This window comes from Perca flavescens, chromosome 4, assembly GCF_004354835.1.
Source record: "Perca flavescens isolate YP-PL-M2 chromosome 4, PFLA_1.0, whole genome shotgun sequence".
In the NCBI taxonomy this organism is placed as follows: domain Eukaryota; kingdom Metazoa; phylum Chordata; class Actinopteri; order Perciformes; family Percidae; genus Perca; species Perca flavescens.
This window is the reverse complement of record NC_041334.1, coordinates 14,210,482-14,225,773: the sequence shown is the minus strand read 5'-3', so window position 1 is coordinate 14,225,773 and position 15,292 is coordinate 14,210,482. Positions and strand designations below refer to the sequence as shown.

The 15,292-nt window shown below is 41.6% G+C and overlaps 1 protein-coding gene across 1 annotated transcript in view; it reads right to left on the bottom strand.

Moving 5' to 3' along the window:
* igsf21a (immunoglobin superfamily, member 21a) overlaps positions 1-15,292 on the bottom strand; it is a 230,468-nt gene that overhangs the window by 23,346 nt on the left and 191,830 nt on the right. The gene's annotated exons all lie outside the window — the stretch shown is intronic.

The following is a 15,292-nucleotide window of genomic DNA, read 5'->3' as shown; positions in this document are numbered from 1 at the left end:
GGAAAATATCGGGCTCTTCAGATGCTAAATACTTTGTTACGTTCACTAGCTAGTCGCTAACTTTCTCTGTCTTCATTTTTGGTGAGTAGCGAACAGCGAAGTTTAACGGAACTTTTTCAGCTAAAACAGCTGCCTTCTGCAGCGGGAAATGGGGTTTGATGAAAGCAGTCAGAGTGAACCAAAACAGTAAAGGTGTAAAACCAAAACAATGAGCTGAAAGACACAGAAATGCTCCGTAATGTTTTGTCTCTTGTATGACACCTTTTACATTACACATTTTATCTCCAATACTAACCTAGAGTAGTTTTGTCACCATTTCATTAACATCTGCAGGGGGCCTAATCCCCTGATAGGAAATTCATGCTCCCATTTCAGCACAAAACCTCCAGATATTAGTGATGAAATAAGATTGTATCGACACTGCTGCCATTTCAGAAAGATATGCTGAATACTTTTGTTGTTGAAGAAAGAAAATTTAATTTGCAGCTCTTTTGGGGACATTTGGCCAATCAAATTGAATTTGCCAAAGGTCAAAGAGCCATTATTGTAAACATTGCATTTAACTGTATTGTTTGAGGTTTTTGTGAAGAGTTGGTTGAAGCCAGGGGTGGAATTTGATTTCAAAGGTAGGGTGGATACAGTTTGTACAGACAAAAAGCCTCCACCTGAGGGAGGACAAAACACAACAAGGTTTTTTTCATTCATATTTATATAACCCCTTTGTGAAATGGATGGTCGTAGCAAAAGATATTTTATACAGCAAAAAGTGCTAAGACTGATCAATATATTGACTCACCCCATAGGCAAAAAAAAAGTGCAGAATAAAATCACCTGTGTAATTTTTCACCCTGTGCTTGTATTTAGATCATATTTGCACTAATAGTGCCCTGACATCTGCCTTACTCCTCATAGCAATTTGAAAATCGAAAAATATGTATTAAATATAAAACGTTTTAATTAACAATGAACCTTTCAAATACAAAGTTGTCACAGACACCTTTTTTAAAAGAAAGCTACTGTTACGTAAGGTAATGATGGTATGTTGGCACAGTTCACACCATCACAGTGATTAAGTTTATTTGGGCAAAAACAATAAAGTTGGTGCAATAAAGCAAAATGTGTACAGTCAGGAGTAATATGCATTTTTTCCATGTTAATATATGTTTTATCTCTTTCACTTTTGGAGATATATCAGAAATACGAAATGTAACTCCATTAAACCCTACCCATTAAGGTAATCTGATTTCCATACTTGCAATTCATTTAGGAGAATCAGTAATTTGCTACAATTTACTTTGTATAAGATACAAACACCATTTCAACTTCCATACCTTCAGAATCACACACAAACACGCACACACACACACACACACACACACACACACACACACACACACACACACACACACACACACACACACACACACGCGCACACACACACACACACACACACACACACACACACACACACACACACACACACACACACACACACACACACACACACACACCTGTTAGGGCAGCTGTTCCTGCTGAGATACAGACAAAATAAATGATTTCCAAAAAATCACAAGACTAGGTCAAAACATAATATATGGCTGAACCGTGTATAGTCACTATGCTTATTTCTGGACAAATTGTTACAGGGATACTCAGCGGTTGTATCTGTAATGTAAATATAGATATTAAATGTTCATCTGTAGTGTGATAGTGTTTTCATCGTCATCGCAATATGAACATGCGCAATGAACACATCGCTAAATCCTGCCTGAAACACGATGAATAAGGAGCTTTGCAATGGCCAAAGGTGAATCTTCTTTACTCAGTGACTCAGTGACAGAATATCCAGGTCCTGGGGTTGGCCTCTGCGGTCCAGCCAAACATACTTACATGAATGTGTTGACTGAAGAAGCACATTGGTGGACTGACTGCTTGTTTGATATGTGATGTGAGAAATAACAGAGATTCAACAATGCCATTTTCTATTTCTAGCTATCTTAACTTTATTTGAGATTAATTATGTCCTCCATCTGTAATTTTGGGGCTTTGGGCAAAGCTAACATTTGTGCTGAGCTGCTGGCAGGCTGTTTAAATTGGTTTGAATGAGAGCATGACATAACATTATAAACTAGGACTGTAAAAAGTGAAGGGGTTCAATACTGCCATCTGAAAAAGTGCAGCGGGCACGTACCCCCCCATAAATTAGGCCCTTTGTTGAAGCATGCTTTGAGTTCCAAATTAAATTCAGCAGAATCTTAAGATTCTACTGATAAACCTCTGGTGCTCAAAAATGAAGCCAATGCTTAAAGCGTAATTCTTGCCAAAATGCAACCTAGGGTCTTTTTGTGAATGTACCCAAGTCAAACTTTCATTTAAAAGCATATTTAGGACGGAATTGCCACTTTTAAGATTCACCGTATTTTTGGTCAAATGGCCTTTTGAATGGGAGTGCTAGGGGCACTTTTATGGTAGCCTTAAAATAGCTATTTTTAAAACACTAAGAAGGCTCGACACGACATGAAACTTTGCTTGAAACAACAAGAACTACGGTGAGTTGTTCAAAACCTTTCTTTTTAGTAAACTCTGGGTACACAAACAATGTTGTCAATGCTTTCGTTAAGGTGTAGAGCCCCTGGTAAAACTTTGAGCAAAGTTCAATATTGTGTCGAGCCTTCTTAGTGTTTTAAAAATAGCTATTTTGAGGCTAGCATAAAAGTGCCCCTATCACTCCCATTCAAAAGGCCATTTGACCGAAAAACAAAAATACGGTAAATCTTAAAAGTGGCGATTCACTCCTAAATATGCTTTTAAACAAAGGTTTGACTCGGGTACATTCACAAAAAGACCCTAGGTTGCATTTTGGCGAGAGTTACGCTTTAAGGGGCAAAAATTGCAGTTCCTCCAGTGGCCACTTGGGGCTGGTTCCAAAAGGGAGTTAATCCCCATAGACACCCATGTTAAAATGCCTAATTTTACAGCAGAAATAAACTTGTTTATAGCCTGGTACAAAAAACTGTTTTGGTCTCTAAAGTTCAGAGACTACATCTATATTTTATACAGTCTATGGTGACAACATACATATTGTTTTCCTCCACACGTAAACAATCTTTTCAAGTTCCATTCAGACCACATATACAACTAACCAACTTTAGTATTCTGTAAGGACACTTCCATTATTTACATACATAATATTTAAATTTCACTGTACAGAGTTCATTTTGCAAATGAGGAGTTTTATTTTAAATTTACAAAGCCTGGTTGATAATCTGTAAGTGTATTTAAGCAACATGTTTTAAAACCCTGATAAATGGGGGCTGTCTGTGTGTGCCCCCTTGTTTCTGAGGTTATGATGTCTAAGACAGATGCCACATTATTATATTACAAGCTGTGTTGGGCTGCTGGGTTATATCGTAGTATTTATAGCCAACTCTAAAAAGTTTCTAATGCCTGCCATCAGAGCAGGCTGGTACACATCCACAGTGGGCTAAGTGCCCTTGCTCAAAGGCGTTCTGCAGTACTGGTTATTGTCAGTACCATGGATTAAAAATAATAAAACAAAAACAAACTTTAACTACTCGTCCTCAAAACATCCTGCTGCTCCTACCTGGCCTTGAGTTGCTCTATGACCCCATCTACCTGCACTACATTTTTAGTACAGAGGTAAGTTCAAACACGCTTTTCAACTTTGTTAATTTTGGGTTGTGACTGTAGAGGTTGATGCACAGCCGTCCTTAATCATTTCAATAGATTTTAATTAAGTTCAATTAAAATGTTTCATTAGAAGAGAACTACATTTGAATACTTGACATGGATGGAAGGAGGCATTCTAAAATCTCACATCAGTGCAATCTGTTCTTGAAAGATGACTAATGACTATGCCTACAAGTACAACCTTAGTTTTTAATTAGTGCACACCTACAAGATCTTGTTATGTAAATGTAAAAAGACAAAGCCCCTTAAAAGGGTAAGTGTTACTAAGGTCAACACACACACGCGCACACACACACACACGCATGCACGTGTGCACACACACACACACACACACACACACGCACACTAAAGAGATAAGTTATTACTCTGCTCCACATATATGTTCATTTCAAATTAGCAAAGTGGCAGGTAAGGTGCAGGTTATGTCAGATATTCTTATACGCTTTCACTTAAACCTGCCCATTGGGAAGATAATAAACTTGCGGTCATTATGTATGAATATATATATATATATAATATATACATAAAACATAACAGTTCTTCCTATATGGCATTTATTTTCTACGTCTAGGGCATCCACTTGAATCTTTGTTTTTATGTAAATTAGTGATCCTTAAAGTCCGTGGCCCTCTGCCATGATAGAAAAATTATTTATTTGTATAGTTCAACAAATAATATTTACATTGGTATTAATATAATTCTATAATAGTTCATATATTACTTATTAATTTAGCAAATCTACTAATCTAATAATCGGCAAGTGGGTTTTAAAACACTGATGAAATATATTAGCCACATATTAAACATGTAAATGTTTGTGTATTAAACATCCATCCATCCATCCATCCATCTTCGTCCACTTATCCGGTGTCGGGTCGCGGGGGGAGCAGCTCCAGCAGGGGACCCCAAACTTCCCTTTCCCGAGCAACATTAACCAGCTCCGACTGGGGGATCCCGAGGCGTTCCCAGGCCAGGTTGGAGATATAATCCCTCCACCTAGTCCTGGGTCTTCCCGAGGCCTCCTCCCAGCTGGACGTGCCTGGAACACCTCCCTAGGGGAGGCCCAGGGGCATCCATACCAGATGCCCGAACCACCTCAACTGGCTCCTTTTGATGCAAAGGAGCAGCGGCTCTACTCCGAGCTCCTCACGGATGACTGAGCTTCTCACCCTATCTCTAAGGGAGACGCCAGCCACCCTCCTGAGGAAACCCATTTCGCCGCTTGTACCCTGGATCTTGTTCTCTCGGTCATGACCCAGCCTTCATGACCATAGGTGAGGGTAGGAACGAAAACTGACGGTAGATCGAGAGCTTTGCCTTCTGGCTCAGCTCTCTTTTTTCGTCACAACGGTGCGATAGATTGAATGCAATACCGCACCCGCTGCGCCCGATTCTCCGACCAATCTCCCGCTCCATTGTCCCTCACTCGCGAACAAAAACCCCAAGGTACTTGAACTCCTTCACTTGGGGTAAGGACTCATTCCCTACCTGGAGACGGCATTCCATCGGTTTCCTGCTGAGAACCATGGCCTCAGATTTAGAGGTGCTGATCCTCATCCCAACCGCTTCACACTCGGTTGTGAACCGATCCAGTGAGTGCTGAAGGTCGCAGGCCGATGATGCCATCAGGACCACATCATCTGCAAAGAGCAGCGATGAGATCCCCAGCCCACCAAACTGCAACCCCTCCCCACCCTGACTACGCCTCGATATCCTGTCCATAAATATTACAAACAGGATTGGTGACAAAGCGCAGCCCTGGCGGAGGCCAACCCTCACCTGAAACGAGTCCGACTTACTGCCCGAGAACCCGGACACAGCTCTCACTTTGGTCGTACAGAGATTGGATGGCCCTGAGTAGAGACCCCCTCACCCCATACTCCCGCAGCACCTCCCACAGTATCTCCCGGGGGACCCGGTCATACGCCTTCTCCAAATCCACAAAACACATGTAGACCGGTTGGGCATACTCCCAGGCTCCCTCCATGATCCTTGCGAGAGTGAAGAGCTGGTCCGTTGTTCCACGACCAGAACGAAATCCGCATTGTTCCTCCTCAACCCGAGGTTCAACTATCGGCCGAACCCTCCTTTCCAGCACCTTGGAGTAGACTTTACCAGGGAGGCTGAGAAGTGTGATACCCCTGTAATTGGCACACACCCTCTGGTCCCCCTTTTTAAAAAGGGGAACCACCACCCCAGTCTGCCACTCCTTTGGCACCGTCCCAGACTTCCACGCAATGTTGAAGAGGCGTGTCAACCAGGACAGCCCCTCCACACCCAGAGCCTTGAGCATTTCTGGACGGATCTCATCAATCCCCGGGGCTTTGCCACTGTGGAGTTGTTTGACTACATCAGTGACTTCCGCCTGGAAAATCGACGACAATCCCCCGTTATCCTCCAGCTCTGCCTCTAACATAGAGGGCGTATTAGTCAGATTCAGGAGTTCCTCAAAGTGCTCCTTCCACCGCCCTATTACCTCCTCAGTTGAGGTCAACAGTGTCCCATCCTTACTGTACACAGCTTGGATGGTTCCCCCGCCCCCCTCCTGAGGTGGCGAACAGTTTTCCAGAAGCACTTTGGTGCCGACCGAAAGTCCTTCTCCATGTCTTCTCCAAACTTCTCCCACACCCGCTGCTTTGCCTCTTTCACGGCAGAGGCTGCAGCCCTTCGGGCCCTTCGGTACCCTGCAACTGCCTCCGGAGTCCTCCAGGATAACATATCCCGGAAAGACTCCTCCAGACGTTCCCAATTTACCCGCACTACACGTTTGGGCTTACCAGGTATGTCCAGAGTCTTCCTCCACCCCCTGACCCAACTCACCACCAGATGGTGATCGGTTGACAGCTCTGCCCCTCTCTTTACCCGAGTGTCCAAAACATACGGCCTCAGATCAGATGAAACGATTATGAAATCGATCATTGACCTTCGGCCTAGGGTGCTCTGGTACCAGGTACACTTATGAGCAACCCTATGTTCGAACATGGTGTTCGTTATAGACAATTCATGACTAGCACAGAAGTCCAACAACAAACAACCACTCTGGTTTAGATCAGGCAGGCCGTTCCTCCCAATCACGCCTCTCCAGGTGTCTCCATCATTGCCCACGTGTGCGTTGAAGTCCCCCAGCAGAACAAGGGAGTCCCCCACTGGAGCCCCATGCAGGACTCCAGTCAAGGTCTCCAAGAAGGCCGAATACTCCGAACTCCTGTTTGGTGCATATGCACAAACAACAGTCAGAGTTTTCCCCCCCACAACCCGCAGGCGTAGGGAGGCGACCCTCTCGTTCACCGGGGTAAACTCCAACACAGCGGCGCTCAGCCGGGGGCTTGTGAGTATCCCCACACCCGCCCGGCGCCTCACACCCTGGGCAACTCCGGAGAAGAAAGAGTCCAACCCCTATCCAGGAGTACGGTTCCAGAACCGAGACTGTGCGTAGAGGTAAGCCCCACCAGATCTAATCGGTAGCGCTCCACCTCCCGCACCAGTTCCGGCTCCTTCCCCCACAGAGAGGTGACGTTCCACATCCCCAGAGCCAGCGTCTGCTGCCCGGGTCTGGTCCGTCGAGGCCCCTGACCTTCACTGCCACCCATATGGCAGCGCACCCAACCCCAGCGGTTCCTCCCACAGGTGGTGGGCCCATGGGCTGGAGAGATGGGAGCCACGTAGCTTGTTCGGGCAGTGCCCGGCCGGGCTCCGTGGCAAACCCGGCCACCAGGCGCTCGCCGACGAGCCCGCCGTCTGGGCCTGGCTCCAGACGGGGCCCCGGCTTCCTCCGGCAGGGTCACTCCATCTCTACCTTGTTTTTCCATAGGGTTTTTGAACCATTCTTTGTCTGGCCCCTCACCTGAGACCACTTTGCCTTGGGAGACCCTACCAGGAGCACAAAGCTCCAGACAACACAGCCCTCAGGTTCACAGAGACACACAAACCTCTCCACCACAATAAGGTGATGGTTCACATGTATATGTTTAATACATGTCTAATATCTTTCAATATTTCAACAAAACTAAGTCTATAGATAATACTAGTGTAAAAAATAGGATACGTCAAACTATTCCAAGGGACATACAAGAGGGGGTCCCTGGTATATTCTCTGTCTTGTAAGCAGTCCTTGGCTGAAAACAGATTGAGAACCTCTGCTCTAAATGTGTAAATGTATCAAGTGTATTGATTGTAGCCCATTATAGCACATAAGGCTAATTTATGAAAAACCTTCCACAGATTAGCCCTGTGTTGAATGTTATCATGTGGAAGTGTTCAATACCCATCTGCATTCACCTAATGTGCTCTGTAGAGCCAGAGCTTAAAATTCAATAGCGGAATGGGAAGTAGAAACATCAACCTCCGCTCCGAAATGACCCCATTGCATCTGCTGCTAACTACAGCAACTCGATAACTTGCAAAGAGAAGAAGCTTTTTCACTGTGTATTAAAACACCTCATTAATTATCACAGCAGGTGGAGGGTGAGCAGCGTGGATTAGAACAATCCATGCACCTGTTCTGTAGCTTTTGTTGGACAACATTGTGTGGGTACACAATAACACCTGTGTTGGCTATAGATTGGTATAATAGGCAATTAATTCTGTAAGCCTGGATAACTGATTTGTTTCTATAAACATTAGCAGAGAAGTTCATTTATACGCATAAAAGAAGTATTGATTAAACATCCACCTGACTTAACATAGTGCATAGAGCCGTGTGTTGCGTGTGCTCTGAAAGAGTCAAAACTAATACCTTCATTGAGGTGTTACCTCCAGCAAAATATCATCAGTTTACCTATTCATGTGATCCGACCATGACTAAGTATCTTTCTTTGGCACCTGTCTGCTTGAGGTATAAGAAAGGGAATCAATTAATGTTTTATCAAAGACGTGGATGAATGGGATAACAGATATGTAGCTGCAGGGAGAGAAGTGTTATTTCGTTTTTTTCATTATCCTGCAGTTCTGCTCCTTTTTCATTTCCCCTTTCATTGAAGCAGATCACACATAGTATAGGAATATGGAAATGCAGACAGTTATAAATAGATTATTGGGGTTGATGGAACTTGTTTGTAATGTTGTTTGGTGAATATCCTGTTAAGTGTCTTTGTCATTGATTGTGATTTGCGACCACCCTTCCTCTTTATCAAGGCTTTTTTTTTTTAAGTGTTAAACAAATGTCATCCTCATTTTTGAGACTTTTTCCCTCGATTCATTGCGTATTTTAAATAAATAAATCAAATGCCAATCAGCAGAATGTCAGCTTTAGTAGAACTCTGACAATGACCATTGTTATAATTGAGTTGAATGTAAAAATCTTTGACTTTACAGTTAAATATATCAGGCTCAAAACTACCAACTTTAAAGACACTATTCAATTAAATGCTAACAAACGGTGACTTGGGGATAAAAACGATCTGTCTGAGTGAAATACAGTTCTGCAAGGCCATGATTTGACATCTTGTGAAATTACTTTGATGGTATTTATGAATGTATACTACACATGCTTACAGCAGCCAAATAAGAGGGAATTAAGAGAGATGCGTGTCAAATGTCCCTGGCCAGACTACATGCCATTTGGCCAAACTAAATAAGGCACCAGGACCCTGATCTTCAAATATTTTAATATGAATCAATCCACAATTCATCTAAGCATAATTAGGGGGACATATATCATCACAGTTGACTTGGTCTGTGTTACTTTAAGCTATCTACTAATTTGCTAAAATCTCATTTCCCACATTTCCTTGTTTGACAGGCAGAGATAACAGCGAACGCCGCACTACTTTCAGTCCGTTCGAATGGGAGAGCAAACACTGATTAATTTTCCACAAGTGATTATAAAGCTGCCAAAATACCACTCTCTCACTGTGATACATGTCTCCAATAAATGGCTGCATTTCACCAAGTGACATGGGTACTTTTGTTGAGTACAGCTTTTAAGGAGTCGCCTTTCATGCGATTATCCCGCATCCATTGTGTTTTTTCATGTCGAACAATCAAGGAAACTGCTTACTGAGTGGTACATTGTGCATTTCTTGTCCTTTAAGATTGCTGGGAATACTGAATTTGAATCTTGAAATTTCCAAACATATCCTCTCAGGAAATTATAAATTGTACATCTTACTGGCAAGCATGCATTAGAATGTACAAAATAGCTATATTGTCTTCAATCAACACACTGACTTGTTAGGTAATACATTTAGCTGCAGTAGTACTTTGAAAAAAGTGCTTGCTCTCATGTAAAAGGGGATTTTGGTGTGTTTCTGGCATTGCTGTCGTATTGTTCTTTTACAGACAGTGTTACTGCACGGAATAAAGTGATTATCAATCACGCCTTTGTTATAAATCCCCAAATACTTCATAGTCCACTATGTGCAGACAATGAGACCATACACAAACCACTTACTTCATTCTGAAATGAATTAGCACAGAAACAAGCGAGATGTAATTCTAAGCAGTAGCCCATTCACTATGCCATGGCAGTGGTAAAATTAAGCTGGAATGGCATGAGAAGGGTTTTGCATTTTTCCCATGAATAGGCAGTGTTGAAAGCACCTGCACTCTGTACAGCGCCAAAACTCCCCTCCCCCCCACCAACATCTCAAATTTGAAAATATAACAATAATGCATTGGTCCATATACACCTTTATGTTGCTGCAATTAATCATGGCGGTGGCAGAAGGACAAGGCGGTAATTTTCATGGTGACACAATGATTCAATGAGAGAGGAGAAGCAAGAGAAAGGGGGAGAGAAAAGGAGGAGAGAGGCAGAGAGAAGGATCCTGGCCATGACTTAATCAGCTTTCTTTCTTGTTATTAACTGTCATTATCTTTCTTCTTTTCAATCAGTGCTTGCTTGTGCTCTGAGGATGTTCTAATGTGTGGCACTTGGAAGCTATTATTAATATCTCACCAGCTTGCTTTAGTGACATCAGATGCTGACAGATCTCAGAACATAATATCAGACACTTTCACTATTCAGCTCTCTCTCTCAAAGCTGCATTGGGGGAATTTGGCATGTTGGGTGTTTCCAAAAAGTGTTAGGAAGTAACATATTTTGAAAAAAATATGAACCTCAAGAAAAAGAATGTATGTGATGATGCAATACGACTAAGCTGTGCACAGCATGATCATGTACATTTGGGGAATCTACTGTATATCACATTACATTCATAGGATAGAATAACCACTGCCATACTACTCTGCTGGGCTGCCACGTGACTAAAGTAGCATTACGTTTTATGATGCAAGGATGCCAGGATAAAACATGAGCAACTTCATTATTTTGGTGACATCTGCAGAGGATCGATAGTATGAGGCATGTTCACTGAATGCAGTCCATGATAATGCAGCTTTGGATAGGATCATATTCATCCAATGACAATGCATGTTTTTCAAAATCAAACAGCAAAACACCTCAAATCAGCACGCATATCACCCTCATCTAGGGCTGGGTACCGAATTCAATACTTTTTAGGCACCGACTGAATTGCCTCTGTATTGAGTAAGCATTGAGTATCGAAAAATGCAGAGGCATTCAATACCCAATTCCTAAGGAGTAAATGTCATTGGCGTCAGTGAGCCAATAAGCATGCAGCATGGTTCTACCAAGATCTAATAATGCTGGTGATTGGCTGTTTCACGTGACAAGCCGTAGAGACACGCAGGAAAAACTCTACGTTACGCACAGAGACGGGGATCACGTAGTAGGAGGTGAAAAAAAAAGAAAGAAGGATTTGTCCCGTAATGTTGTAATTTATTTTTGTTTTATAAAATTGGTATTGAAAAAAGTATCGTTTACGAGCCGGTATCAAAGTCACGGTATTGGTATCGACATTTTTTTAACAATACCCAGCCCTACCCTAGAAAGAAAGTAAGCATAGCAACAATAAACTTTCTCAATGCTTTATGCTTCATAAAAAAAAAAAAAAAAAGAACTGTTTTTGATTTGCTTTGTGTTGACCTAACCATTCAATCATAGATATAGAACAATAGATATGACATGTAATTCTGACTTGACGGACAGTTATGCCATAAGTTATGACGTCATGTCATATCTATTGTTTTATATCTATGCATTCAATAGTGAGTGATGCATTTGTTCCACCAATGACATTATTTAGTTGACATGGCAGCAGTGGTAGCGGTTGCTAAAGCAGCATTTCAATCAATGACGACCCCGTGCTTATGTTGGGGGTGTTGACAGCTGTCAATGAGTGCAACAGCAGACCTATTTGAATCTCCACCCAAATCAGAGATGTGTGCAGTGATTCAGAGGTCTGGAATCAGGCTGCTGCTTTTATCAAATGCTGAACAAATTTCAAATACATTTACACATCATCATGTGTTCGTATTATAAAAATAAATAAAATACCTGACCATTCAACATTATTGGCTGCGTACATATGCATGTAAATTCTTTACTTAATCCTGATGTGACGTTTGAAGAACCAAAAAACATATACATAATGAGCAAAAAGAAAAAGCCTGATTTTAAAACTGATTTTAATATTAGTAGAACATACAACAGTAGCAGTGTTAGATGAACTTCAACACTTTCAAATGTCTACACTAAGACAGAATGAAGTGTCAGACATTACACTGGATGCTGGAAAGACACAAAAGGATGTTGCATAGCAACAGAGAACATATTTTTCTTTATAGAGGACCAAAGCGAATTTAATCAAAACACAAAAAAGCGTATGTCTGTGTTTAGGATAAAAGTAAACATGAACATTTAACATATGTTAAAAGCACTTGAGGTTCTTTACAATGAGAGAAAGTGAACACAGAGCAATTCTAATGTTGGTCATTGTTATTATTTTTTAAATCTGTTAATTTATCAGTATTTATTTAAAAAATGTAAATAGGACAGGTAAAAATAAAAAATATCAACCTGATGATAAAAATATAATTTGCAGCACAAACACTGTGCAGCTTCACCGGATGTTTTTTTTTTTAAATTACAGTACTTGAAGGGATTCTTGCTGATCTGCAGCATAATCACCTGCTTTTGTGGTTCCTAACCATTTTTCTCTTCATTTTCTAATAACAGCAGCCACTTTTTAAGCAGTGCTTGCCCCGAGAGGACGCTGTTTGGCTGTGTTTTCTTGCAGCAGGAAATAGAACAACTTTCTGATCCCTGGGAACATAAAATGTGGGTTAACTTCTATTAAAATGAATCCTTAAAGCAGGTACAATCATTTTCTTTGTATAATGACTTTTTTTTTCTTTCTTCATAGTGAGTTTCATCTCATTGTTTTGTTGTCCTGCCACAACTTCACTGTTTCGGTTCACTCTCACTGCTCTCATTATATCTGCAGTGGCCACAGCAGGCAGCTGTTTTCAGCTCTAAAAACCTAAAGGTACACTTCCTGCTCAGCACCAAATGTCAGACAGATACAGTTAGAACTAGCTGGTGAACAATATTTTCCCCAGGACTTCAGGAGTTGGTATTGACCAGGGCTTAATTTGAGCCGGAACATGTTCCGGCACCTCCGACATTGGATACGGAACCTTTTTTATTGGATCCGGCACCTCCTGAGTCACTATGAAAAATTAATCACCTAAGTGAAAAAAATAAATTACTGTTTGTGTAGTGTTCAATGTTGTTATCTGTCTTGTTAGTCTTTATTCCCCATTGAAGTTCCACAAAAATCTTGTTTTTGCATTTTCGATGCGTTTTGAGGTGAATTTTCAGGGTAGGGGGGAGGAGAGGGACAGAGGGAGGGGAGGCACTTCAAGTGACACATGCACTTGTGCTGGCTGAGATTGCTGTTAGCCTCGTTTCACTCAGGGGAAAAATGTCAAAAAAACAACAAAGTTTGCTTAACTAGTTCAAATACGCTGGCCAGTCGGATCCCAAACAAGTAAAAATCGTTTCCGCCGATCAAGAATGTGGAGACATTACATTTCGTACCCATGCAGTGCATGTTCTGAAATTAAAATAAACATTGCCTTGATGTACACACAGCGTTTTTTTTTGTCATAGAAGCTACGTAGGCAGTGTAATTTTTTTTGTTCCGTTACCTCCAACCCCCGTTTTGAGTTGCCGGATCCACCCCCACTCTGCGCTCCAGGACCTCCCACTTTACAAATTAAGCACTGGTGTTGACCAAAACAGAGCTAAAAGAGAGTGAATATTGGCCTAGCATTTATCTGGTGGAAACAAATACTAAACAACTCCAAATGAAGGAAATGTTGCTCAGTAACAGCTTGATGTTTAAATAAGCCAATGCATTCTAATGAATTGGTCCCTATGATATGAATTTATACACACCAAAACGTAAGATATGAAACTAGGAGACCGCTGGCTGGCCACGTAACACTGGCTACAGTGGCCGGATACATTGCACTGTGATCTGCTGGTCATTTTGGATATTAAGGTTAAGTTTAGACAAAAAGTGAGCGTTATGCGGTGATGAAAGTTAGGTTTAGGCACCAAAACCAGGGTTAGGGTTAGGGTTAGGTTTAGTTCAGTTTAGGAACAAGATTTTGGTTTGGATTAAAACACTCCCAAGGAACACAAATTTCCTGGGTCTTTTGTTTTCCCTGGGAAGCAAATTCCGCTCTGTGGCTTGACAGTCCGGTGTTTTATGTGTTTACAACTTGTTTTTGCTGCCCACACTGACCAAGGTTTAAACATGATTTATGACTTCCTGTAAATTAATGTTTCAATGTGCACTCAGTATTCCTTTAAACCTCATTTTGATAAAGATGATCAAAATGTGGCAGTGGATTGTGGCGGTGGAGCAGGTCTTTGAGGTAGGAAGGGGCCTGGTTATGGAGGGATTGTTGGTGAGGAGGACTTTAAACTGGATGGGTTGGGGAACAGGGAGCCAGTGCAGATTCTGAAGGATGGGGATGATATGGTCACGGGAGCGGCTATGGGTGTGGGTGAGGAGACAGACAGCAGAGTTTTTGATGTATTGAAGTTAATTTAAGGGTTTGCAGTAGTTGATTCTTCATGTAATGAATGCGTGGATCAGAGTTTTGGCAGCAGAGAAGATGAGATATGTCACACAATTACTTCTTTATAGTCAGTGTATTAAGTAATTCATTCATTGCAGTCTCTTAAAAACTAAGGTGGAATATACTTTGGATTAGCTAGAAACAAAGATAATTTTAAAATAACAAATACTACAGAATGGTCATATTGAGCTGGTGCAATAAATCAGGGCAATTTCTTTGTAAATTGTGAGCCACTATTGAGACCAGGCTTGCAATGATATGACATTGAAAATAGAGCTGACAACAGCTCATTTTGCAACAAGCCCCGGGGCAGCAGCACCGACAAAGACTAAACGAGTTTCTCTAAAAAGCAAAGGGAGCCGTTTGAAGTTGCAGTCACACAACTGGGCCAAAGCAGCAACATTCAAGGAAATACTTACAAACCTAATAATGAGGTTTTGTTATGCAGCATGACCGTGGACAACAGCATACATAAACTGTAATACTATGTACACGATATAATGATTAAAAATAACTCCACAACAGTGGCTTATTTTTATTTTGCAATTGCCCTTTCCACAACCTGTTATTAACTTTGACAGTAGTTTTAGGTTTAGCTTTGATTATTGTATAGCAACTACCACTT